The 24668-nt window shown below is 54.5% G+C and overlaps 1 long non-coding RNA gene across 1 annotated transcript; it reads left to right on the plus strand.

The window, feature by feature from the left end:
- The first annotated feature begins 1175 nt into the window (after positions 1–1175).
- LOC132654177 (uncharacterized) lies at positions 1176–6827 on the plus strand. Its single transcript, XR_009591808.1, has 3 exons — positions 1176–4626; positions 6080–6181; positions 6403–6827. It is a non-coding gene; the product is annotated as an uncharacterized LOC132654177 (long non-coding RNA).
- The last annotated feature ends 17841 nt before the right edge of the window (positions 6828–24668 follow it).

The following is a 24668-nucleotide window of genomic DNA, read 5'->3' on the forward strand; positions in this document are numbered from 1 at the left end:
TCTCCTCTCCGTCCCCGGCATCCCCAGGGAAACTCCACTAGCTCTCAGGCTGGCTCCGCTTGAAGGACAACCCAAAACTTGAGGAAGACGACCGCGGCTCGACCCCGCAGAAAACAGGAGGTTTGCTGGGCTCCAGAACGCGGGGCGGTGGGGGCCGGGGATGGAGACCGGGGTGCAGGCCTGGGTTTGGAGCGCCGCTCCCCCAGCCAAGCCCACACCCACGCTCGGGGCGCAGGACAGCTACCTCGTGTGGAGCTCCCTCGAGTTTGGCGAGAGAAGCCGGGGAGGCCGGCAGAGGACAAGCAGCCAAGCAGGCTGTACAGCCGGGAGTGAGGGCCACGGCCGGCCCTCCGCAGCCCTGAGGCTAGTACCCCCGGGACCGACACCTAAAGACGGAGGCTGAGCCCTCAGTGCCTTCCTCGGACTAGGAGAACGTGAGCAGGGCCTTCCTCAGAGTCCAGCTCCGGGACAGTCTCATTTCATTTAGCTTAGCCTTAAAGAGGCTCGGGGAAAGGTTGAGAGGGAAGGTGTGTGTAACGAGGGTCCACGGCTTCTCTAAGGGCTAGGGAGCCCCACCACTCTCACCTTCCTCCGCCTGCAGATCTGGGATAAGCCAGGCACTAGGGCCTTCGCGTGAGTCCACGCCAAGGTACTCCAGGAGGCTCCAAATCTGATTGAGGGTTAAGCTTGTAGGGTCTTTGTCTCTCCGGCAGCGTTGAGTCTCCCCCAGGGCCCCTCTGAGGGTGAATAGGTGTGCGAGCGTGGGGAGTCAGTCAGTGCCTTGGCCTGTGTTCTCTGAGTGTGAAAACGATTGTGTGTGTTGTCCAATCCCAGGTGTCCTTAGACAAAAAGGAGGCACACAGATTTGCACGAGCAGCGACTGGTGACTCTCACTGATGCTTGTAGCGTTGGAAAGGGAAAGGAAAGGGGTAAAGAGAGACTTGCCTGCTCGCCCATACTGGGAAAGAAAGGAAGGAAAAAGACATGAAGGGTGGAAGGAGGAAGGAGACATATAGCAGAATGCTTTGAGCCAGTGACCTCAGAGGAGGAATGGCGTTCCTGGGGGAGCAGTCGGGACTAACTGTAGGTGCCTGAAGTTCACAGGGTGAGTGAGAGAAGGGGGGGACAGGAAGAGAGGGAGGGAGGGCACCAATAAAGTGGAGTGATACCTTCTGGATCCTTACTAAGAACTGTTTCTTTTCATGGTTTTGTTTGGTTGGTTGGTTGGTTGGTTTGGTTTTTTGAGACAGGGTTTCTCTGTGTAGCCTTGGCTGTCTTGGAACTCACTCTGTAGACCAGGCTGGCCTTGAACTCAGAGATCTGCCTGCCTCCTGAGTGCTGGGACTAAAGGAGTGTTCCATGCCATCACTGCCCAGCCTCTTTTTGTGACTTTACATCTTCATTTCACTGATGGAGAAGGTTGGGTCTTAGTCCAGGAGCCTCTTCTGGATTCAGTCCCCTCAGCTGGGCCATGCCTTCCTGGGGAGGCTGGTGGCTTTGGGGAGTGCTTTGAAACTATGGTCTGCAGTTTGGACTGCAGGGGGCCCCTGGTGACCTGAGAGCACTCGGCACTGGGTGATTGGTTCTTTGGTGCCAGTGGTCTGCCCCAGAACAGCTCTCCACCCTGGGAGACTGCACTCCATAGTGTTGTCCTCCAGAAGAAGTCTGGGTGCTAGCGCGCTGCCGGTCACGTGGCCAGTGAGTGCCGTGGTCTGTGGTGGGTGATGGGCCACAGACTACTCTGACCGCCTGAATGTGTCCCAGGAAGGGAGGCTCCTGTAGAGGGGGGGGGGGCGAGACCTTGCTGACCTTGCGCTGACAATCTCCTTTGCTCACGTGGGCCGCAGCACGGTGAGTCTGGTGCCAATTTGGGAGATTGAAGGTTTTTCTCATGTAAGTTAGGGAGCCAGGAGGCCTGGGTTTATTCCTACTGCGCGCTCCTGGCCACCAGTGTCCACCTCTTCCTCACTGTTTCTCAGCCTGGCCACAACCCTAGAGAATCTCTACTCCTTCTCCTCCTCCTGCTTCATCCTTCTCCCTCTCTCCCTTCCTCTTCAGGATCTCAAGCAGCACAGCCTGGCCTCAAACTCAGATCCTCTGCCTCCACCTCGAGGGCGCTGGAATTATAGGTGTCATCACACTGGGCTTATGCAGGCAGGGCTGGGGCTCAACGTCACAGCTTCTTGTACGCTAGGCAGGGCTGGGGATCAGCGTCACAGCTTCTTGTAGGCTAGGCAGGCACTCTCCGAGTGGCAGCAGCAACAGCGAGCGGGCTGAAATCACAACACAAAGATGGTAGCGAAGGGCAGAAGGGGGTGCTGACAGCTGTCGGGGACAGCGGACCTGGACCCAGCTCAGCCTAGATTTTGCTTGTTGCTTCCCTCTTGCTGAGGGTGGGATGAAGGTGGGCACTCCTCCCCTCCATCCTCCAGCAGTGTGTGCAGCTTGCTCTCTCACTGCCAGCCTCTTTCCTGGTTTGAGGGTTCTCCCAGATACTCCTGGGGAGGTCCTGAGTAGCACTGTTGTGTTGTCCCCAGAGAATCCAGTGCTTTGATTTGTCCCCACTGTGCGTTCTCCTGTTGCTGAAGGGAGCTTGGGGTTCAGGGCGACTAGGGAAAACTGCCTGTGGACCCAGTCCTGGCTCAGAGAGCAAGCAGACCCCACAGAAAGGTTCTACCCCTCCACCAGCCACCCGGGAGCCAGACCTCTCTCCTAGCATGCTACAGGAAACCCCAGGGTCCCGCAACCCTGCTGCTGTCCCTGCAGGGAGAGGACGGTGTCTGAGCAGAGTAACAGTGACGACAGAGAAGGGGGAGGAGCGAGTCTGCTCTGGCAGCGAGTTCTCTGGCAGGTCCCTGCGGTGGTAGGGAGGCACCTCCCATTCTGGTGCCTCCCCCTGGATTGTGACCCCACAAGCTCACAAACATTTTAAAACCATGTTAAACACGCCAGTGTTTAGCATGTACACTGACACACTCCTTTCTTTAAAAGCTTTCATTTTATGTGTGAGTGCTTTGCGTGCATTTACCTGTACACCACATGTGTGCCCTGGCGCCTGCAGATGTCAGGAGAAGGAGCTGGATTCACGCTGGAGCTAGGGTCACTAGAGTTAAGGATGGTTGTAAACCACCATGTGAGTGTTGGAACCAGGTCCTCTATAGGAGCAGGAAGTGCTCTTAAGCACTGAGCCATCCCCTCTAGCCCCTACTGACACATTTGAAGCAACATGAGATGGTAACAAGGTGTCTTTGACCTGGGGTCTGCAAGGTGCTGGACCCTTGTGCTATAGGACAATGGGAATGGCACAGAATCCCAAAGGTTACTGTTGAGGCTGGAGCGGAAGCTGAGCAGAGTGGGGCCAACAGATCCCAGCTGGGGATACCGACTATTCCAGCCACATTGCCGCCTCTGGACTCACCACCAGCTCCCCGTCCTCTGCTTCTATCTGTCCACAACGGTCCTCAGTTGGCTGAAGTGCTCTCAGGTCACAGGGCAGGTAACCACCAGTCACCTGTTGCTGGATCCCAACCCCCAACACTCTGGGTCCCATAGGGATGGATGGCTCCGACCTGCTAAGCTATGCCTTGGGGTACCCAGGCTGTTGTCCCCTACTTCACTCCGTCCCTTCAGCTCATGAAGGAAACTTAGCCAGGCTGTCAGAGTTCTAGAGTGAGCCAATACCTGCTGCCCGCATGCCGGGCGCCAGCAAGGAGCTGCCAACTTTCTAGAGCTGCAAGGGAGATTGGAGGGGCAGTGATGATAGCAGTCTCCAGGGCAAAACAGGCAGGTGCAGAGCAGGTAGCCTTCAGTTTTGCTCTGGCTTTGACACAGGGGTCAGAGAAGTTTAAAGAGGGGGGAGGGGCTCTTCAGTAGGAACCCAGCTGAGCACCCAGAATAAACTTTCTGATGCCCAGAAGTTCCTCTCTCTCTCTCTCTCTCTCTCTCTCTCTCTCTCTCTCACACACACACACACACACAAACACGCACATACACACACATCTCCTGGTGAGCGCCAGCTGAGAGCCACAGACTGGGTCAGGAGCAGCAGTAGTGGAGTGTGACCACAATGGCACCTTCACTGACATATAACTCCCTGTCACATAGCTCACCTGTTTAGAGTGCACAGTCTGTTAGATTTCAGTGTGTCACAGATAAGCACAGCACTCACCACAAGCACAGGAGCATTTTCATGGACTTAAGGACGCTGTCTGAAGAGTGCTTGTGTAGCAAACAGAAAGCCCAGGGTTCAATTTCCAGGCCACCGAAACCAAGTGTGGTGGGGTGCCTGGGAGCCCAGCTCTGGGGAAGTGGATGAGAGAATCAGGAGTTCAAAGCTTCGTTGCAAGTTTGAAGTCAGCCTGGGCTACAAGAGACCTAGGGGGAAATGCACCCCTCAGGATCCCCTGTCCTCTCAACCACGAGCTGCCATTCTTCCCATGACGGTGGATTTGTCTGCTTGGGGTGTTCCCTGTGAGCGGAATCTTCCGCTCTGCGTGCCTGTGGCTGGCTTCTTTCTCTCGGTGTGTTTCAGGGTTCCTTCCTGTGGAGCGTGTACCGGAACTCTACATCTCCCCACACCAACATCCACTGGGTTTACGCTGCATCTGAATTTCTTCCGTGTCCTAGGTGAGAACATTTGAGCTCATTGATTCTGGGTGTCTGGCCAGCGGCTCGGCCAGGAGGGGAAATTTCCAAGGTGTCATGTGATGGAGGCTCAGGGAAGCGTTGCTGGTCACGTGATGGATGGCTGTACTTATGCCTGCAGTGACCTTCTGTCTAATGAGGAGAGGCCATGGAGTTGCTGGTGCTGGAGAAAGGGCTGTAGGTCTTGGCTAATCTTTTAGGTCACCAACTAGTCACCAGTGGCTGCTTAGCTGCTACACCAGTGTCTCCGTCTAGCTAACGGGAACATTAGATTCAACTCCTGGAATTGTTATCACAAGTGAATTAATTTGTGTAGACCACTCTCTCCCGTGTCTGGCAGTCATTGGCTCTAGGGGAAAGAAGCAGACACTTGTGTTATTCCGTTGTGAAGTGAAGCACACAAGGCATCACTCACACCATAGTTCCTTCTTCCTCCAGAGGTTATGGTAGTGGAGGAGGCTGGGGACAGGTTTCATCCAGGACCTCAGCTGCCCCGTGTCTGTCCCAGAGGAACAAGAGCTCAGCTGGCCATCATGGCTCCAGTATGGTTTAAGATTCTGCTTCACCAAAGAGCCATCAAGGATGGGGCCCAGGCTAGAACCCTGTTCTTAGCATCCAACTTGGGGACTCGGCAAAAACCCAGACCATCTTTCCTTGTTTGTAGTTCTAGTCTAGGGTTCACCTGGAAGCAGGATTGGAGCTGTCCACCAACCCGGTAGCCTTTCTCAGGCTCAGGGACGAGTGCGGCGGGAGGGAGGGACACTTGTCCTTCTAATGATGGGAGGAGAAGCAGGGAGGTGCAAGCTGAGCTGTCCTCCCGCAGGAAGTGATGGCCCTCAGGTCTCCAGGCTCTTCTGGGAGCCCCGAATACACTGCCAGGATGCTCTGTCTGCCTTTGAGGAGATGCCCAGAGGCAGCACAGTGGTCTTTGTGTTCCGTGCCTTTGAATTTATGGACTGCCACTGGTTGAAGAATCCAGTAAAACGCCATTTTAAAAGTGGTTGATTCCAGAGGGATGGAGACATTTTGCTTCTAGCGTGTATGAGGAGTAACAGATAAAGTTCCTCTCTGGCTGCTGTGTTCAGACATGTGCAGGAACACTGTCCACACAAGGCCGTCAACCACCATCCTCCGCGTCCCCGGGCGCTGAGGAGCCAGAAGCCCTGTTCAGGGAGAACCTGAGGCCTCTGCTCCATGGCCTGCAGCGGGGGAATTTCTAGAGAATCCTGGTCTGCTGTGAGCTCCCCCGGCCCCACCTCCTGTCTCGTTGGGGACTGCGCGCGGGATATTTTGTATGAGCTGAGTGATCAGTTCTAAGCCTGGAGTCTGGGAGGTGGAGAACAGTAGCAGCCTTTGCAGGCGCTTGGCGAGCGTCCTGGGGAGTGCGGCCGGCGTCAGCGTTGCCTGAGCACAGCCCCCTGTTCCCTCCACACAGACGCCGCAGTTTAAGGACCTACCAGTTCTCCAGGCGTAGCTGCGCGCTCCAGCCACCTTCTTTTATCCGTCACCTTTGAAGCCAACGGACCCAAATCTCCAGGTTTGTTAGAGACGGACAGCTGCGCCCTGACAGCAAACGTGGTGCAGAACCGAGGCTGGGGATTCTGCTCAGCCGCTCTGTGAGGACGGGAAAGGAAGCTCCTGCCTGAGCTCTGTCCAGCAGTTGAAAACCCCCGGAAGCCCGCAGACCCACACCTCGGCGCAGGCGTGGACTCATTTCGCCAGCTTTTAAAAAATGATAACCAGTTTTAATTTTCACAGCCTAAACACGCCGCCACGATGACTAGATGTGAAGAATTATCTGGGGGCGAATTAGGAGTCCCTCCAGACAGGCTCCACCGCTAGGATCTTCGCGCTCTTGCCCTGTCTCCTCAAGCCCCTCCTCGAAGTCGGGCCTGCAGCCGCCGTGTCTGCGGTTCTCGCTTCGGGCGCTGGCGGGCCACCAGTTCCGGCTTAGCCCTCTCGGCCCTCTCCGCCGGCCAGCACGGTGGCCCCTGCTTCCCTGGACCTCAGTCTGCCGGGTTCGTTGCAGAAGATTGTCGTACTTGTACTGCTATTATTTTGAAGAACGAATTAACTGCAGGGGAGCCAAGAGGAGGGATGTTCGCGGCTGGGGCCGTTGGCTTCGGTGGCCGCCCTGGCGGGGCCCTCCAGAGAGGGAGTGGGCCGGCGGGAATTAGCGTGGCGCGAACCTGGGGTAAGAGTTGGGGTGGATTAGCAGGTTCAAAAGCAGGTCAGGGGGAGCTAAGCGTGGCGACCAAGGCCGTGCCAGGTCAAGGTCCTCGGCAGAGGCAGGCTCGCGGCCTGCGGACCCCGGGTGGAGACACCTGCGCCCACCGAGACGGAACCCCTGTACATTTTAGCGCCCCCCTCCCGCTGGGGACAGAGCCCGGGGAGGCCAGCTCGCGGCCAGCCTCCGGCCCCAGCCTGCCCGAGGCCGTGGGACTCTCCAAGCAGGGAGAGTCTCCTGACCCCCCTCCCCCAGCGCCGGTGGCCCGGCGGCCCGAGCCGCGGAGGGTTCTGATACGCCCTAGAGCAGACCACCCCTTCTCGGGGCACCGAGGGGCGCTGGGAGCTGCGGAACCCAGGACGGTCCCAGGGCCGTGTGTGTGTGTGTGTGTGTGTGTGTGTGTGTGTGTTGTGTGTCAGTGGTGTGTATGTGTGTGTGTGGTGTGAGTGTGTGTGTCTGTGGTGTGACTGTGTGTGTCTCTGTGTGTGTGTTGTGTGTGAGTGGTGTGTGTGAGTGTGTGTGTGTCTGTGGTGTGACTATGTGTGTCTCTGTGTGTTGTGTGTGAGTGGTGTGTATGTCTGTGTGTGTGTGGTGTGACTATGTGTGAGTGGTGTGAGCGTGTGTGGTGTGACTGTGTCTGTGTCTCTGTGTGTGTGTTGTGTGTGTCTGTGTCTCTGTGTGTTGTGTGTCTCTGTGTGTGTCTGTGTCTCTGTGTGTGTCTGTGTGTGAGTGTGTGCATTCTTACTTTTTTCCCTAAAGGCTTCCGAGTTCTCACTGAGGAAAAATGTGGCGAAGCCGTGGAATTCGAAGTCCTGGCCTCGCTGGTGACCAGGGAAACTTCACACAGTATCCGGGGTCACCTCCCCGCGCCGTGTCCGCTCGCTCGTGCCCGGCCTCTTCTCTGCTTGCTCTCCCTCCCTCCCTCCCTCCCTCCCGCGCAGGCCGGGGGTGGCGCGGGTGGACTCTGGCCCGCCTGGCGGGGCTGCAGGGGAGACGTCCCCGTGTCCAGCGCTCGGAGCGGGGAAGGCGGGGACCGCGGTGCCGGGCGCCGGGGGCTGGGGAGGCCTGGGCTGCGGCCTGGAGGCCCGAGCCCCGCACCGGGCGCAGGGCCCAGCCCGCAACCACGGGCCCGCGGCGCGCACCGGCGGGCGGCACGCCCGAAGTCCGTGCAGGGCGGCGTGGAGGACCGGCGTGGAGGACGGCGGCGGCGTGAGGACCGGGACGGCGGGAGGACCGCGACGGAGTTGGCGGATGCGGCCTGGACCGCGCCATCCCGCTCCCCAGAGCCGCGGAGGCCCCCGCCTCTCCGCTGGGAAGCGCGGGAGCACCGCGCGGCGGGCACCCGGCGGGCACCCGGCGGGCACCGTTTGGCGGCGGCTGCGGACGTAATGGGACCGAAGGAACGCGTCCCACCGCTGTTCCCCGCTCTTCTGACCGCTGCCCCGACCCGAGCCCCCATCCTTAAAAAAATAAAGACGAGAGTGCCGATTTGTACGGAGCCCTCTGTTACCTAAAAACTGACAGGCGCGCACGTCCTTTAAGGGCTTGCTGTGTTAGATGCGTGTGCTCAGGCGCGGGTGCTCCGCAGAGGAGGGCGTCGGACCCCTGTGGCCGGAGCCGAAGAGCGGGGCTCCCTGAGACACCTCTCTAGCACCTCTGACTAGGACGCAAAACATTCCATCTGTGTATTGTTTGCGCGCGTCCGCGAGCCCGGAAGGAAGGCAGAGGGCGACCTGGGTGCTGGGCTCCGGGCGGCCCTGCCCTGCGTCGGTCCCAGCTCTTCCGACGCAGCCCCGACTAGAGCCGCCTGCCGCAGCCTCTCCGCTCCGCGCCGCCTGGGGTGTCTGTCCCAGAGCGGCAGCACGCAGACAGCTCCCGAGGGCAGCCGGGCGCCCGCCTGCCTCAAAGCGAGGCGACGCTTTCGAATTTGGAATCTGTTCGGCAAGAGTAGGGGCCCCAGGTGACAGCCTGTGCGCCTATCCCAAAACAGCCCCTGCCCGGCCCTGTGCGGCGCGCCCCTGGGCAGGGCACAGGTGGAAAGCCTTCGGGGCGGGGGCAGGGGAGGCGGCGTCTCGGAGGTGACCGCTGCTCCGGGAGGGCGGGGACAGGTGAGGAAGGGCAGAGCCCCGGGGCCGGCTCAGGTCTCCTCACTTTGGGGTTTGCAGAGGGACACGCCATAGCAGTGGGTGCATTTCAGAGTGCAGGCGGGAAAGCCAGGGAAGGCCACACCTTGGCCATCCTGGTCAAGGAACTAGAAAACAGACCTCCTCAGCCCAGGGCATTGGCAGGACTTGAGGAGTATCGTTAGATCACACAATTGCTGCCATTTGGGTTCTGTGGAAAGAGACATTTCTTTCTTGAGTCACAGTCTGGAGTTCAGGCTGGTCTGGAACCCTTGACCTCGAGCCTCTATCATCCAACGCCGGGGCGAGAGCTGTGCACCTCTCCCGGCCTCCGTGTAAATAATTTAAGCCTTGACTACAGTATTTGAGTTTTGCATGATGAGAATATGTGTGCGCTTTAAGATTAATTTTAAAACCAGAACTCAGCAGAAACTCCTAGCGTAACTGAACGGAAGGGTGTGGCGGCCTCTGCCTCTGCAGAAACAGTATGTGTCTAAGCTTTCAGTTTTGACAACAAGGTCTCCTACTACCCACTCTCTGGGGCTCGGTGGTACTCATCTGTCGCCCAGCATTTGGTGGGGTGGCAACAGGAGGATCAGAAGTTCAAGGCCACCATTGGTCACAGACTGAATATGAAACCACCCTGGGTTAGATGAGAGAACAGAAGAGAGAAAGAAACTTGAGGGTTGTTCTGCAAGAAGTCCTATCTAGTCTTAGAGAAAGACACACACACACACACACACACAGAGAGAGAGAGAGAGAGAGAGAGAGAGAGAGAGAGAGAGAGAGAGAGAGAGGAAGCATAGTCAGTCTCTTTAGGGGGAGTATTCCTTCTCTCAGTCTCCCCTCCCCAAACCATTACATTTCAGACTATCCCAATAATATTCTTTCTTATTTTTTTCCTGGCCCAGATTTTAATCCAGTATTATCCATTTCATTCTGTTTTAGAAATACTTTCATAGCTAGAAATAGTTCATTTACTTTTTCGTTTGGCTTTGCAACGTAATTTTGAAGGAAACCATTCAGTTTTTGCATATATTTTAGTTTTCTAATTAATTAATTGTTTGATTTTTGAGACAGAGTCTCACTACAAAGCTCCTAGTAGCCTGGAAATTCATGACTTTCCTGCCGAGGCTACCTCCTACTTAAACTACTGTTTAGTTTAAGCAACCTGACACGGAAAGGGCTGTACAAAGCAGCCTTGTCCTGACCTATTTGTGCATAAGTTGCTGTCACAATGCTTTATTTTATGTCCTGACAAACAAAGACGTTCTCTTGGGGTCACAATGCAGTCACTAAAATCAGAAGACCTGCGCTGTCCCTGAGCCCAGCCCTGTGAAGCTCCAGTGCCCTGGAACTGTTCCTGACGTGTGGATCCACGTCCCTAGGTTGTGTTTGGTTGCTGTTTCTCTCTGGTCAGTTTGAGGAAGTTTAAGCACAGTCTTTGCCTGACCCTCATGGCCAGTTGTCCCCCAGAATGCCCCTCAGTGTGGCTTTGCCTCATGAGTCCCTGTGGCGGAACTCAGACCTGCGCTAGGGACATCTGTGAAGCCACCCTGAGTTCTCTTCGCATCCTCCTCCCCGGAGGGACTTGGGCTATTGATCATTGGAGAGAGATGACATTTTGCTGAGGGTGAGGCTAGTTTTAATTGTCACCTTCATACAGTCTAGAAGCGAGTAGAGCTGTAGATGAGGTTGGACAGTCAGCTTGTTAGTAGGGGTGGTCTTGGTCATGCTAACTGGCGTGGGGGGACCCAGACTAGCTCTGGGAAGCCCCATTCCCTGGGCTCAGGTGTGGAGAAGTGAGTGGTCCCGTGCTGCATGCCTCCCTCTCCGCAGTGGGCGTGATGCCACTGGCTGCTGCCAGGGAAGGGCTTTGGGACTGCGTGTCGGATGGATCCTGGGTGCTAAATGGCTACTTGTTGCCATCACTCTTCGTTCAGTTCTCCCCAGTGTCGGAGTCCCATAAGGTCATTGCTTTGCTTTGCTTTTTTGCTCTCAACTCTCCAATTTTGTGTTTTAAAGATCACACTCTCTCCCTCCGACTGCTGCACGTGACCCGAGTCCTCATTCTCCTCCAGGAAAAAGACTCTGGTGGCTCCACTCATCCTCTCTTGCCACCTCAAAAATCACCACCACACGCCTCCTTGTGCAGATTGCCCTCATCATGTGACCACTTTGCTGAGGTCTGAGTTATTTGTCATATAATCGACTTGGATTTCAACAAACTCTCAAGTCACACAGCCATCCTTTGATCAGTCCAAGAAAAGAAACCCCAAGGGCCAGGCTGTGGGACACTGGCAGACGCTTGCCTACGAAGCTTCCCCAGCACCAAAATAAAAATAAGAATAAACCCTGTTCCCTTCTGTCCTGCCCCTAGCACTCCTCACTTTCTAGCACCAGATCCATGCGCCTCACGTGGCTTTCTGTGCTGCAGCTTTTGATGCTGCCATTTTCTCCCGTGGAATCTTGGTCCTCTAATGTAGCATGCTTTCGAGGGCAGAGTCTGGGTTCTGGCTTTGGCCATACTGCTGAGGAGTGTAGATGTAAACCTTCCTGTAAGCCCTCCCAAAGGACGGGGCCTATGCACACATTCACAGTTTCATTATTGAGTTAATAAATTCCCACCTAACCGAAGGTCTGTTATCATTTCCTGCTTTTCCTTCTTTTCCTCTCTATCCTCCCCGCTTCTCCATCTTCCCTCCCCCTTCCCTCTCTCCTTCTCCTTCCTCTCCTTCTTTAGCTGGGGGCATGTGGGGGTGTGGGGTGAGGGAGATAGGAGGGTGGGAGGTAGGGATGGTGTGTGTGTCTCACTATGTAGCCCTGACTGGCCAGAGTGATGAGATTAAAGGCATTTGACACGCTCTTTTCTTGTAGCCCAGGCTGGCCCCATACTGTGTAGTCAAGGGTGACCTTGAACCGGTGGTTTTCCAGCTCCCACCTCCTAAGGGCTGGCATTGCAGGCCTGAACCGGCACACCAGTTTATACAGTGCTGGGGACTGAAGCAGGCCGTTCAGGCGCCGCGCCCGCCCGAGCCCCCGGCCCTTACTGTCTTCCTTTCCAATTGATGCCGCTCTTGTCTGGTGCCGAGAAAGCTGGCTATTCTCCTCTATGAACTTGGCCTGCTCAGTCTCCTGCCACGTTGTTTCATTCCTGTTACTGCCCCATTCTGCACGGGGGGACCCTTGGGCGCAGACACCCCCTCCAGACTCTGGGTCAATGACGCTCCAATTGGTTGCTGGGGCAACCGCCCTTCCTGGTAGGGCACCTGGCCTGGTTTGGCGCCACCGTCTGGCTGTTGAGGGGACTCTTCAGGAGAGAGAGAGAGAGAGAGAGAGAGAGAGAGAGAGAGAGAGAGAGAGAGAGAGAGAGAGAGAAAGCTTTGTGTTTTAAGGGTCACACCCTCTCCCTCCGACTGCGGCGTGGGACCCGCGTCCTCATCCTCCTCCGGGAAAAAGACTCCGGTGGCTCCACTCATCCTCTCCTGCCACCTCAAAAATCACCACCTCACGCCTCCTTGTGCAGATTGCCCTCATCACTGGGGTCCAGGGTGTGAAGCTGTCTGTCGGGTTCAGCCCTCCGCGAGGGCTGCTCCGCTACCCCACCAGCTTCTTCCGCACCTTCAAGCACCGACGCGAAGCCCTGGCTGAAGTGGACTCGCTGCGTAGACCAGGCTGCCTCCTGAGGGCTGGGATTAAGGTCTGAGCCACAACGCCCAGGCCTGTATTCCCTGCTCTTAGTTTGAAGGATACAGACTTGGCCTTGAGAATTTCAGACATGTATACGATGCGTTTTGGTTCTGTTCACCCCCTCTCTGACTCCTTCTGAATCCGTCCCTCAGTCCCCCTTCCAACGTCATGCTGCCGCCTCCCCCGCTCCCCCCTCCTCCTCCTTCATCTTCTGTAACCTGCGGGGTCCAATTACTGCCCTCCACATGCCCCCGAGTGTGGCGCCATCTGGTGGAGCACGGCCGGCTTGCAAGGGGTAACACGTCAACCCGCCCTCCTGCTGTCACCGGCTGGGAAGACTTTCTCCGCTAGAGGTGGGGGCTGCGACCCTCTCTCCCCGCCCCCACCGGAATGTTGGCTGGCTTGGACTTGTGTGGAGAGCCGGATCTGCTGTGCACCCAAGGCCCCGGTCTGCTCTGGCCCTCCCCAAACGCTTACCGTCTTTCTGCCTCTTTTCCGACCGTCTCTGGACCCTGCGGGGAGGGGGTTGACGTAAAAGGTCCCTTTCGTGGCCGCCAGTCTTTTGTTTTTGACAAACCGAAATTGAAGGAGCTTTTGTTGTTTGGGTTCCCTGCTTCTGATTTCTGGCCATCGTGGCGCGCCCCCAGCATGTCTGGTAGCCTTTGGCTTCTCCGGGTCTGCACACGTAGCCAGAAGGGGGCTGGAGTCGCTTAAAACCCACACAGGCTCAGACTGCTCACTCCAGATCCTGCCCCACTAAGATGGCTTGAAAGACTTTTTCAATTTTTTTTCTTCACAATTTATGCATTGTATATCCCGATTGAAGCCTGCTCCCTCAACTCCCCCAGTCCCGCCCTCCCTCCCTCTTCTCCCCATCCCCTCCCCCTAGTCCACTGAAAGGGGGAGTTCTCCACCATTATTGCCATCTTCCCATGGCTTGTTAAGTCTTATCAGGACTGTCTGGATCCTCTTCCTCTGTGTCCCAGCAAAGCTGCATCACCAGGGGTGAGTGATCGAAAAGCAGTTGACCAAGTACAAGATAGAGGCAGCCCCTGCTCCCTCACTCAGAGATCCACATGGAGACTGAGCTGCCAGTCGGCCTCATCTGAGCAGGGGGTCTAGGTCCTCTCCATGCATGGTCCTCGGTTGGTGCATCAGTCTGCAGGACCACCTGGGCTCAGATCCCTTAGCTTTGTTGGTCTCCTTGTGGGGCTCCTGTCCCCTCCATGTCCCTCTATCCTCATCCCTCTCTTCCTCCATAAGACTCCCTGTACTCTGCCCAAACTTTGGCTGTGAGTGTCAGCATCTCTTTTGATTCCCTGTTGGCGGGATCCTTTCAGAGGACCCTGTAGAGTAGGCTCCCATCCTGTTTCCTCTCTTCCACCACTCCTGGTGTCTGTCCTGTTTGCATTCTGAATGAGATTTACGCATCCTCCCTAGGGTCCTCCTTGTTGTTTAGCTTCTTTAGGTCTGTAGATGGCTATCCTGTATGATGCAGCTAATGTCAGCTTATAAGTGAGTCTATACCACACCTGTCTTTCTGTTTCTGGGTTACCTCACTGGATGATCTCTTCTAGTTCCATCCATTTGCCTACAAATGGCTTGAAAGAATTTTTATTAGCCCTATAGAAACCCACAGCCTTTGTGGCCTATAAAGTATAAAACTAGTTTTTTTCTGTGGATGGGCATCTTGAAAAATTTCTCTTACACACATGTATACACGCCACACACATACAAACACATGATGCTGCCATAATCATCCTTAGTTTTATATCTCTGTGCCCATGCCATAATTTCTTTATGTGTATTACTATAAATGGTGTCTGTATTTTGAGACACATGTTAGAAAACATTGTATTTAGCCAGGTGGTGGTAGTACACGCTTTTAATCCCAGCACTTGGGAGGGAGAGGCAGGCGGATCTTTGTGAATTTGAGGTCAGTCTGCTCTACAGAGCGAGTTCCAGGACAGCCAGAGCTCTGCAGAAAAGCCATGCCTTGAAAAACCAAACCAACCAACCAATCAAACAAAACACCCACTGCATTTGACCTGATTGTGTATCCACGCTCATATCTGTAGTGGAACAGCAGGCACCCCATCAGGGACGGGAGGCTGGGGAGGAAGAGGGTGCCATGGAGAGAACTCTGCAGAGATAGGAGGACTTCTTGAAGCTGGAGGTAGGCGGTGAGGACATGGCCAGGAGAAAGCCCAGGGTGCTGTGGTCTCAGCCGTGGTGTGCTGGCTGTGCAGGAGGCGGCTCGCTTCTGGGAAGCGCCAAGCACACTCCCTCAGAACTGCTGAAGGGACCCCAGGGAGGTGCCCCTCTACTGACGGGGACACTGAGCTATGCATTAACTTAGCTTATAAAAGCTGATTACGTGAGAAATCCAAGGCAGGCAAGGCTGGTTGTTACATGGCTGTCCTAACGGCAGGTGGCACAAGCAGGCATAGCACACAGCAGGGTAACAGTCCGAAGCCTTAAGTGACCTTAAGGTGCATTATTAACTGGGCCGTGAGGTCCAGCAACAGTTCCAGTATTTTAGAACGAGATATTTTCATCAGCACAGGGTGTCCCAGGCTGAGCCTTCTCAGACCAAAACCCAGCTGCCATGAAGGAAGCAGGTGGAGACTGCAGTGAAGGGAGTGGGTGGAGACTGTGCAATGAAGGAAGCATGTGGAGACTGCAGTGAAGGAAGTGGGTGGAGACTGCAGTGAAGGGAGTGGGTGGAGACTGCAGTGAAGGAAGTGGGTGGAGACTGCAGTGAAGGAAGCGGGTGGAGACTGCAGTGAAGGAAGCGGGTGGAGATTGCAGTGAAGGAAGCGGGTGGAGACTGTGCAGTGAAGGAAGCAGGTGGAGACTGCAGTGAAGGGAGTGGGTGGAGACTGTGCAATGAAGGAAGCATGTGGAGACTGCAGTGAAGGAAGCAGGTGGAGACTGTGCAGTGAAGGAAGCATGTGGAGACTGTGCAGTGAAGGGAGTGGGTGGAGACTGTGCAGTGAAGGGAGTGGGTGGAGACTGTGCAATGAAGGAAGCAGGTGGAGACTGTGCAGTGAAGGGAGTGGGTGGAGACTGTGCAGTGAAGGAAGCAGGTGGAGACTGTGCAATGAAGGAAGTGGGTGGAGACTGCAGTGAAGGAAGCAGGTGGAGACTGTGCAGTGAAGGAAGTGGGTGGAGACTGTAGTGAAGGAAGTGGGTGGAGACTGTGCAGTGAAGGAAGTGGGTGGAGACTGTGCAGTGAAGGAAGTGGGTGGAGACTGCAGTGAAGGAAGCATGTGGAGACTGCAGTGAAGGAAGCATGTGGAGATTGCAGTGAAGGAAGCAGGTGGAGACTGTGCAATGAAGGAAGCAGGTGGAGACTGCAGTGAAGGAAGCAGGTGGAGACTGTGCAGTGAAGGAAGCACGTGGAGACTGTGCAGTGAAGGAAGTGGGTGGAGATTGCAGTGAAGGGAGTGGGTGGAGACTGTGCAATGAAGGAAGTGGGTGGAGACTGCAGTGAAGGAAGTGGGTGGAGACTGCAGTGAAGGAAGCACGTGGAGACTGTGCAGTGAAGGGAGTGGGTGGAGACTGTGCAATGAAGGAAGTGGGTGGAGACTGCAGTGAAGGAAGTGGGTGGAGACTGCAGTGAAGGAAGCACGTGGAGACTGTGCAGTGAAGGGAGTGGGTGGAGACTGTGCAATGAAGGAAGTGGGTGGAGACTGCAGTGAAGGAAGTGGGTGGAGACTGTGCAGTGAAGGAAGTGGGTAGAGACTGCAGTGAAGGAAGCAGGTGGAGATTGCAGTGAAGGAAGTGGGTGGAGATTGCAGTGAAGGAAGTGGGTGGAGACTGCAGTGAAGGAAGTGGGTGGAGACTGCAGTGAAGGAAGCAGGTGGAGATTGCAGTGAAGGAAGTGGGTGGAGACTGCAGTGAAGGGAGTGGGTGGAGACTGTGCAGTGAAGGAAGTGGGTGGAGACTGCAGTGAAGGGGGCGGGTGGAGACTGCAGTGAAGGAAGTGGGTGGAGACTGCAGTGAAGGAAGCACGTGGAGACTGTGCAGTGAAGGAAGCAGGTGGAGACTGCAGTGAAGGGGGCGGGTGGAGACTGCAGTGAAGGGAGTGGGTGGAGACTGTGCAGTGAAGGGGGCGGGTGGAGACTGTGCAGTGAAGGAAGCGGGTGGAGACTGCAGTGAAGGGAGTGGGTGGAGACTGCAGTGAAGGGAGTGGGTGGAGACTGTGCAGTGAAGGAAGCAGGTGGAGACTGCAGTGAAGGGGGCGGGTGGAGACTGTGCAGTGAAGGAAGCAGGTGGAGACTGCAGTGAAGGGGGCGGGTGGAGACTGCAGTGAAGGGGGCGGGTGGAGACTGCAGTGAAGGGGGCGGGTGGAGACTGCAGTGAAGGGGGCGGGTGGAGACTGCAGTGAAGGGGGCGGGTGGAGACTGCAGTGAAGGAAGTGGGTGGAGACTGTGCAGTGAAGGAAGCAGGTGGAGACTGTGCAGTGAAGGAAGTGGGTGGAGACTGCAGTGAAGGAAGCAGGTGGAGACTGCAGTGAAGGAAGTGGGTGGAGACTGCAGTGAAGGAAGCAGGTGGAGACTGCAGTGAAGGAAGTGGGTGGAGACTGCAGTGAAGGGGGCGGGTGGAGACTGTGCAGTGAAGGAAGTGGGTGGAGACTGCAGTGAAGGGGGCGGGTGGAGACTGCAGTGAAGGGGGCGGGTGGAGACTGCAGTGAAGGGGGTGGGTGGAGACTGCAGTGGAGGAAGCGGGTGGAGACTGCAGTGAAGGGGGCGGGTGGAGACTGTGCAGTGGAGGAAGTGTTGTCTCTTGGATACAGGGCATCTGGGGAGGTGCGCGGCCAGGTAAGCCCCATGTGGGCGTTCAGAGCAGCTCTTCTTTTCTCTGAGCAAAGTCAGGCTCCAGGATACTCCAGGGAGCTGGAGCCCGAGGGGGATGGACCAGGACTCAGGAGCTAACTGCTTGAGCCAAGGTTGAGGGCCAGTGAGGACCTGCGTCCTAGTCTTGGCTACTTTTCTACCATGACCAAGACAGGTTACAAATGGGTCTATTTTGTCTTATGCTTCCAGAGGGATAAGAGTCCCTCTTGGAGCAGAAGTAGTGGACATGGCGGCAGGAACCAGAGCTGAGAATGCTCATCCTTTCACAAACCATGGAGCAGAAAGAACCAACTGGAAGCAGGAAGGCCTTTTTACTTTCAAAAGCCACCCCCAGGACATACTTCCTCCAGTGAGGCTGTACTTCCTCAAGCGAGGCTGTAGTGTCACCCAAACCTCCACAAATGGTGTCACCACCTAGAGATCAAACACTAAAATGCCAGAAACTAGAGGGGCCATTTCTCGTTCAAATCACCACAACCCTGCTTAGCTCTTTGGCTAGATACTGGCTCCCAGAGCAGCCACCTCCGTCTAGGACAGGGCCAAGATGATTGACAAGAGTCATCTACCCAGGGAGAATCTCCTCTGGGATAGAAAGGTGGCAAGAAAGTTTCCTCACAGGCTGTTTCCCAACTGTGACAAGAGGGACTCTGGCTCCCTCTAGTGGAAACATTCTCTCCTGCAGGGAGGGAGAGGCAGAGGACTTGGGAGGACTCAAGGAGGACTCAGGAGCACTCCAGGCTGCTCCCCAGCGGTGTCTTAGCAGTGCAACAGAGGAAAATCTGTGAATCAGGCTGTGATCTGGGCTTGCTCCTGCGTTGTCACTCATGCTGGCATGAACCTTTCAGTAATGACAACTTCCTTTAAGACGCCGTGCTCCCACAGTAATCCCAAATCAACTCCTTGGCTCACCAAGGTAGAGTTAGGTGGACTGGTCGCTTTTGATTGTGGTTGGTGCCACTCTGGAGTCTATGGCCATTCATGTCTCTCCGTTCCTCCCCCAGTCACAGATGTTCAGCCAGGAAGTTGTGGAGTGGCCGGAGAGATGACTCGGGGCCTAAGAGCACCAGCCGCTCTCACAGGGCCAGCTTTGCAGCCCAGGTGTGGAAAGTAGCCACCTGCGCACTGAGGACCACTAGTTCACATCCCTCTGGGTGGTGCTGGAAATTGATGGCTGCATCGGCTGTGTGGTCCAGGTGCACTTTCCAAGTCCAGGCCAGCTCAAGGGGTTGGAGGCGGGGGGAAAATCCTCCTTTGCACAGCTTGTTACTCCAGAAATGAAGAGACTCCAGTGTGTGTGTGGTGTGTGTGTGTGTGTGTGTGTGTGTGTTGGGGATTCTTGGCGCGGGCCACCTGACCTGCTGCCTGAAGAACACCTCTCTGTCAGTAGGGGAGAGGGACAGGGAAATGACAGGAGACAACACAAAACGACACCAGAACAGCCAGGCAGTGCAGTGCTCAGGTCAGACCGCAGAGACAGGCCCTGAGGCAAGCTGGGCGGAAGGCACAGCAGTGGGGGAGGCCTGGCCGGTCCCTTCCCAGCCTTCAGTCCTTGAGGGCATTGAACCCAGGGCTTCACGCGTGGTAGGCAGGCACTCTTCCAGCTGAGGCCACAGCCCCTCCCCCACAGCACAGCCCACTAGCTGCATTCCTTAACTCCAGGATCCAGTCACAACTGTACTCTAGTGAGAACAGCCAGAGCCTCTGGATCCCGTGCCCATGCAGAGGTGATGGCGCCCTCTGCCGGCCACGGAGGGGAATGCACAGCCTGAGTTTAGTTAGGAGCATTGTTACGGTCAAATAGCAGATTGCAGCAACAGAAGTCCAGGTCCCTGCTGGTTTGTGAGAAGTAACTCCACAGTGGCATGATCTCTGTTTAAAGAGCAGATGTTTCAGAGCAATGGGTTGCGCTGTATGTGGATCTGGCTTGCTTCCGGCTGCGCAGACTGCTCTGGCTGTTCTCTGTAGGTGACTTGCAGACAGTACAGCCCTAGGGCAAACAGCAGCCTGGGATAAAAGGGGCCTCCCTTCCTCCACCTTCATGGAGGCCTTGTGGTCTCCTGGCTGCCCTCCTCCCCACACGTTGAATGTCTGTTTAATCTTACACGTGCTCCCCAGAGGACCTGTCCTGACATCCCCTTGGCTCAAGAGCAGGCTCTCTTTATTTGTTTGTTGGTTGCTTTTAAGATAGGGTTTCACTTGGTAGCCCACGCTAGACTCAAACTTGCAATCCGCCTGCCTCAGCCTTCTGAGCGCTGGGATTACACACCTACCCACTGAGTCAGACAGTCTGAAGAGGCGCTCCCGGCAATGAGCGCTGATCAGAGCCGGCGAGCACGTTCGGGAGGGGACCTCCTGAAGCTGGAAGGATGCAAGGCGATGGTGGCTGCACCTCGTCAGCTGGACCTTGGAATTTGTAGTTCACAGGCTTTCGGTAAATCCTCGAAAGGTTTTGCCTCTGTTGCTGAGGATGCTTGCCCCCAGACTGTGTAGCCCCAACCCAGAGTCACTGATCAAGACAGTTAGACCTGAAGGTTTCTGGGAAGGTTGTGTGAAGGTGTCAGAATCAAATGGAGTCCCCGATGTCAACCCTAGCAACAATAAAATCAGTAAAGCCAGGACTGCAGGAAAGAAGGCTTCTTACACGAGATTGCCTGATAGTCACAGAGACACTCCAAAACTCCCCACCTCCGCTCACCCCACGACCTCAGGTAGGACACTACTGCACAAGGAGTTCTGTCCAGCCCCCCTCTGTCCAGCCTCTGCGGCACCCTCCGGCTCTGTCCCCAAAGATCTCCACTGCCTTCACAGACCCCGCCATGTCTTCCTGCCTTCAGAGTTCCGCCCCATCTGTGGAAAGGGACTTTGCTTCTTGTAAACACAGCCACTCTCCCACCATGTCTTTGGTGGTTAAGCATGGAACTTCACGGTGTGGGTGGATTTTGCTCCACGGAAGTAGCCAGCTCCCAGGGGCTTTCCCTAGCAAGTCACCTGCTTTGAGAATGTGATTCAGGGTGGCGAACCATGCTTACGTCTGGGCATTGTGGTGGGGCTGGCGGTTGTGGGCAGCCAGGCCTCTGTGGCCAGCAAAGAGGAACCCTTCATTCTGGAGATTACAGACAGAACCTCCAGCCAGCAAATATCTCTTATTGGTGGAACTGGTGAAAACGGATGAGTGCCTTTACAGAGCTCCCAGGAGATCAGGGCACAGGTGCCACCTCATCCTGGTTTTGTTTTTTCTTCTTCTCTCCCTTACTTTGTGTCTCCCTGATGGCATTTGACAGTGTCACAATATTTTGACCTCAAACCTGTAGCCAGCGGCTCTGCTCTGCTTCTTGGAGACTACAGCCAGAGAAAAGCCTCATATTGGACAGTCTGAGGCCTGTGGGGGTGCCCAGAACCGGCTTTGTAGGCTCTTGAAAGCTCTCAGTGTGCCTTTTCACAACTGTGTGTAGAGACGCCATATTCCCTTGAACTTTGGCACTGTAGGAATAATTACACAATGGCAGATACCATGCATTGGGGTCGCCTCTGGAGGAGAACCAGCTGTGAGGGGCTTCTGATTGCATCGCACATTCCATTTGTTTGAAATCCTCTTCTTTATTTTTATTTTACCAGGACTTTTCTCCAGGACCAATGAACTTAATTTGAGAATAGACTTGATGTTGAGAATGTTGTTCATGTAATCTTAGAAACACAGGAGGAAATATTCTCTCCCAAAAGAAATATTTTCCAAGAAAGCAGAACCTGTGCAATGAGAGCTGATGAAGAGACCGTGGAGGGCAGGGACGGAACCACACCTCAGCCTCCTGTGCAGGACAGCTTGTGGGGAGTCTAACCGTGTGTGTGCGCGTGTGTGCCTGTGTGTGTGTTTGAGTGGCACACTTATGATCAGGCACTGTAATCTAATGCAAATCACTGTATTGTAAAGAATCCTGCAAACAGATGGAAAGGTCACAGAGCTGGGTTAAAGTAACCACGCAAACACGCTCCTGCCCAGACCCACAGCCTGCACAGCTTCATGAGTGGCGGCCATTCACGAATGGCGGTCATGCTGAAGCTGTGCAGGCTCTTTGGATTTCCACCCTCACCGTCAATTCCATTTTTAGGCATTTAACTACCACAAAAGCAAAAAAATCCAGGGTGGAGTTTAAACTAGAAAAAAAGATCAGTTTTGTATCCCCTTTCACGGCTTGGGGCCTCTCCCTGCCCCCACACTTCCTCGTGTCCTAACTCCGCCTTTCTTGTTCTCCGACATGCTGTGGGGTTCCCCACGCACATTGTTTCTGCTGTCACATATGAGGGTGAACCCTGGTTTTCGTTTCTGAGATTCTGATGATTTCACTTCATATTCCAAGCCTCCCACTTTCCTGAAAATTTTGTGATTTAGTTTTTCATTAGAGTCGAACAGTATTCCTATTTGTATATGTACCAGATTTTCACTATCCAGTTATGTGTTGATGGACATCTAGGCTGGACCATTTCCTTGCTACAGTGAATAAAGCATCAGGAAACAAAGCTGTGCAAGTACCGCTGTGGAAGGTGTGGATGTCTGTCTCGTACAGGGCTGGTGCCAGGAGTGCCAGATCCCCTGGAACTGGGTTGTAGGCTTTGTGCCTGCCAGGTGGGCGCTGGGTACTGAACCTGGGTCCTCTGCAAGAGCAGCAGGTGCTCTAACTCCTGAGCCGTCTCTTCAGGCTCCATCTCTATTTTTAAGTATAAACTTTAACTTTCAAAGTCCATAATTCTGCATAGTTTTGCTTAATAGTTTGATGACTTGGTAACAATAGTTACATTAAATATATATATATTTTTTCCTGGGGGACGGTGTAAATCTTAAGTTGTTAAGTTGTCCCAGAAGAGCAGCTTTGGGTCTGCTGTGTGGCTGGGTTTCTTACGTACATATCAAGGGCTCTGGGCATCCGTGGGTCCACTGTGGATGACAGGGCCTTGGTGGTCACTTAGTCTCAGGGGTGACTGGCTCCTCCTTCCTTTGGTGACCTTCACTTCTATTCGTAAGTCTTCACTCCTCTCGCCGGTCTCTCTTGGCAACCTCGGCAGATGCTCTTTCCTCATACTTTATCAAAGCTTTCAGGAGAGAGTAAAACGGAGATATCTGCAGATAATCCTACAGATTTCCAGGAGTGGGGGGGGGGCAGGAGCCAGCTAGCTTCCTAACCCACTCCACCAGGTAGGGGGAAGATGGGACAGTACCCCCGAGGCAGAGGGTGTGAACAGCCTGAAGTGTCACCCAGGACTGGACCGAGCTTGTGTCACCCAGGACTGGACCGAGCTTGTGTCACCCAGGACTGGACCGAGCTTGTGTCACCCAGGACTGGACCGAGCTTGTGTCACCCAGGACTGGACCGAGCTTGTGTCATCCAGTGGTGCTGCTGAGCAACAGTGGGTGAGGGGAGCCAGGCAGAGCACCAGTTCCCGTCCTCCATCCTCAGCTCCGCCTACACCAAACCAGGCCTGTGTCTTGTTGACTTTGCTCCTGATCCTGTCTGAATCCCCTTGATTTCTCTTTGTACTCACACTTTCTTCTTGTTAAAATCATTGATTTGTGTGTGACTCCTTTGGAGGCTAGAGGACAGTTTGGAGGAGCCAGTTTTCTCTAACCACCGTGTGTCCCAGGTCATCAGGCTTAGAAGGAGCATTCTTACCCACTGAGCCATTTCTCTGGTGCCGTATCCATATTTTCTAATGAGCTATTTGTGAAAGTAGGCCTGTAGCCCCAGCTTCTGAGAGGCTAAAGAGGGATAATTGCTGAGTTAAAGGTCAATCTGGTCACATAGCAGGTATTACACCAGCCTTGACTACAGAAGAAGACCCTGTCTCAAACAAAACAGAGCACCCAGACAAACAAATAGAAAAGTCACTCATGTGAACAATTTTTATTGTCTGAATATTGAACTGTCATAATTTAACTACTTTTTAAAGATGCTTTTATAGATTTTATAGGTTAAAAAGTTGTTTATCTGGGCACGATGACACATGCATTGTTATCTCGGCACTTAAAAGGCGATCTTGGTGAGTTCCAGGCCAGCCGGGGCTACACAGTGAGACCCTGCCTCTAAGAAAAAGTAACTTAAAATAGTATCAGCTACAAATAGCCATAGCTTTATCTTCTCCCCTTACCAACCACTACAGCTGGGGACTGGAGAGATGTTCGGTGGTTAAGAGCCTTGTTGCTCTTGCAGAGGGCCTGGGGTCAATTCCCAGCACCCCCCTGGTAGCTCACAACTCTTGGTAACTATAATTTCAGGGACTCCAGTGCCCTCTTCTATCTCTGAGGGCACAAGGTGGGACTTACATACATGCAAGCAAAGCAGTCACACACATAAAATAAGTCAAAATTAAAAACAAATTTGGGATCATAAGATGAAAACTTGAAATACAACGTCAGATCAGATACAAAAGCAAGAGTCAGATCAGATACAAAAGCAAGAGGCTTCTGTGCCCCCGCACACAGCAACTGTTTTTTTTTCCCCCAGCAATTCTTTTTAATGAGTTATTTTACAGCTTGATAAAAATTGACTTAAAACCTCAGTAGGATTTGCTATGTGATGGTTAGTGTTCACTGACAGAATCTGGAACCATCTGAGAGATGACCCTCTGGATGCCTGTGGGGAATTATCTTCATTACACCAATTGGTACAGAGAGGTATCTTAACTATGGGCCTGACATTCCAGGGCCTTGGGGCCCTCAACTGTGAAAGGAGAAAGAGGGCAGACACACATTTCTCTCTCTGTCTCAGCTCCCTGATGGCTGAAGCGGTGTGACAAGCTCCCTGGAGCTCTTGCCGCTGCACCAAGCCACCACGATAACCATGCTGCCAGGATGACTACCCAGCCATGGCAGACTGCAGCCTGAACTTGTCCTCCTCCTCTTCCATCTGACCCTCGCTTACCAGGTATCTTCAGGACTGGCTGCCATGTCCTCCTCTGTGGCCTGGCAAGGCTGTTCCTCCCTCGGGGAGGCGGGGGAGGTAAAGGAGCCAGTCATTGAGTTCATGTCAGAAATAGTTTCTGTTCCCCTTACTAGGAGACCCACTTGGTTACTGAGCTACCATGGGACACATCCAAGCAGGGGCTATTGTTTTATTTTAAATTATCACCATT

This window comes from Meriones unguiculatus, chromosome 5 (genome assembly GCF_030254825.1).
Source record: "Meriones unguiculatus strain TT.TT164.6M chromosome 5, Bangor_MerUng_6.1, whole genome shotgun sequence".
Taxonomy (NCBI): Eukaryota; Metazoa; Chordata; class Mammalia; order Rodentia; family Muridae; genus Meriones; species Meriones unguiculatus.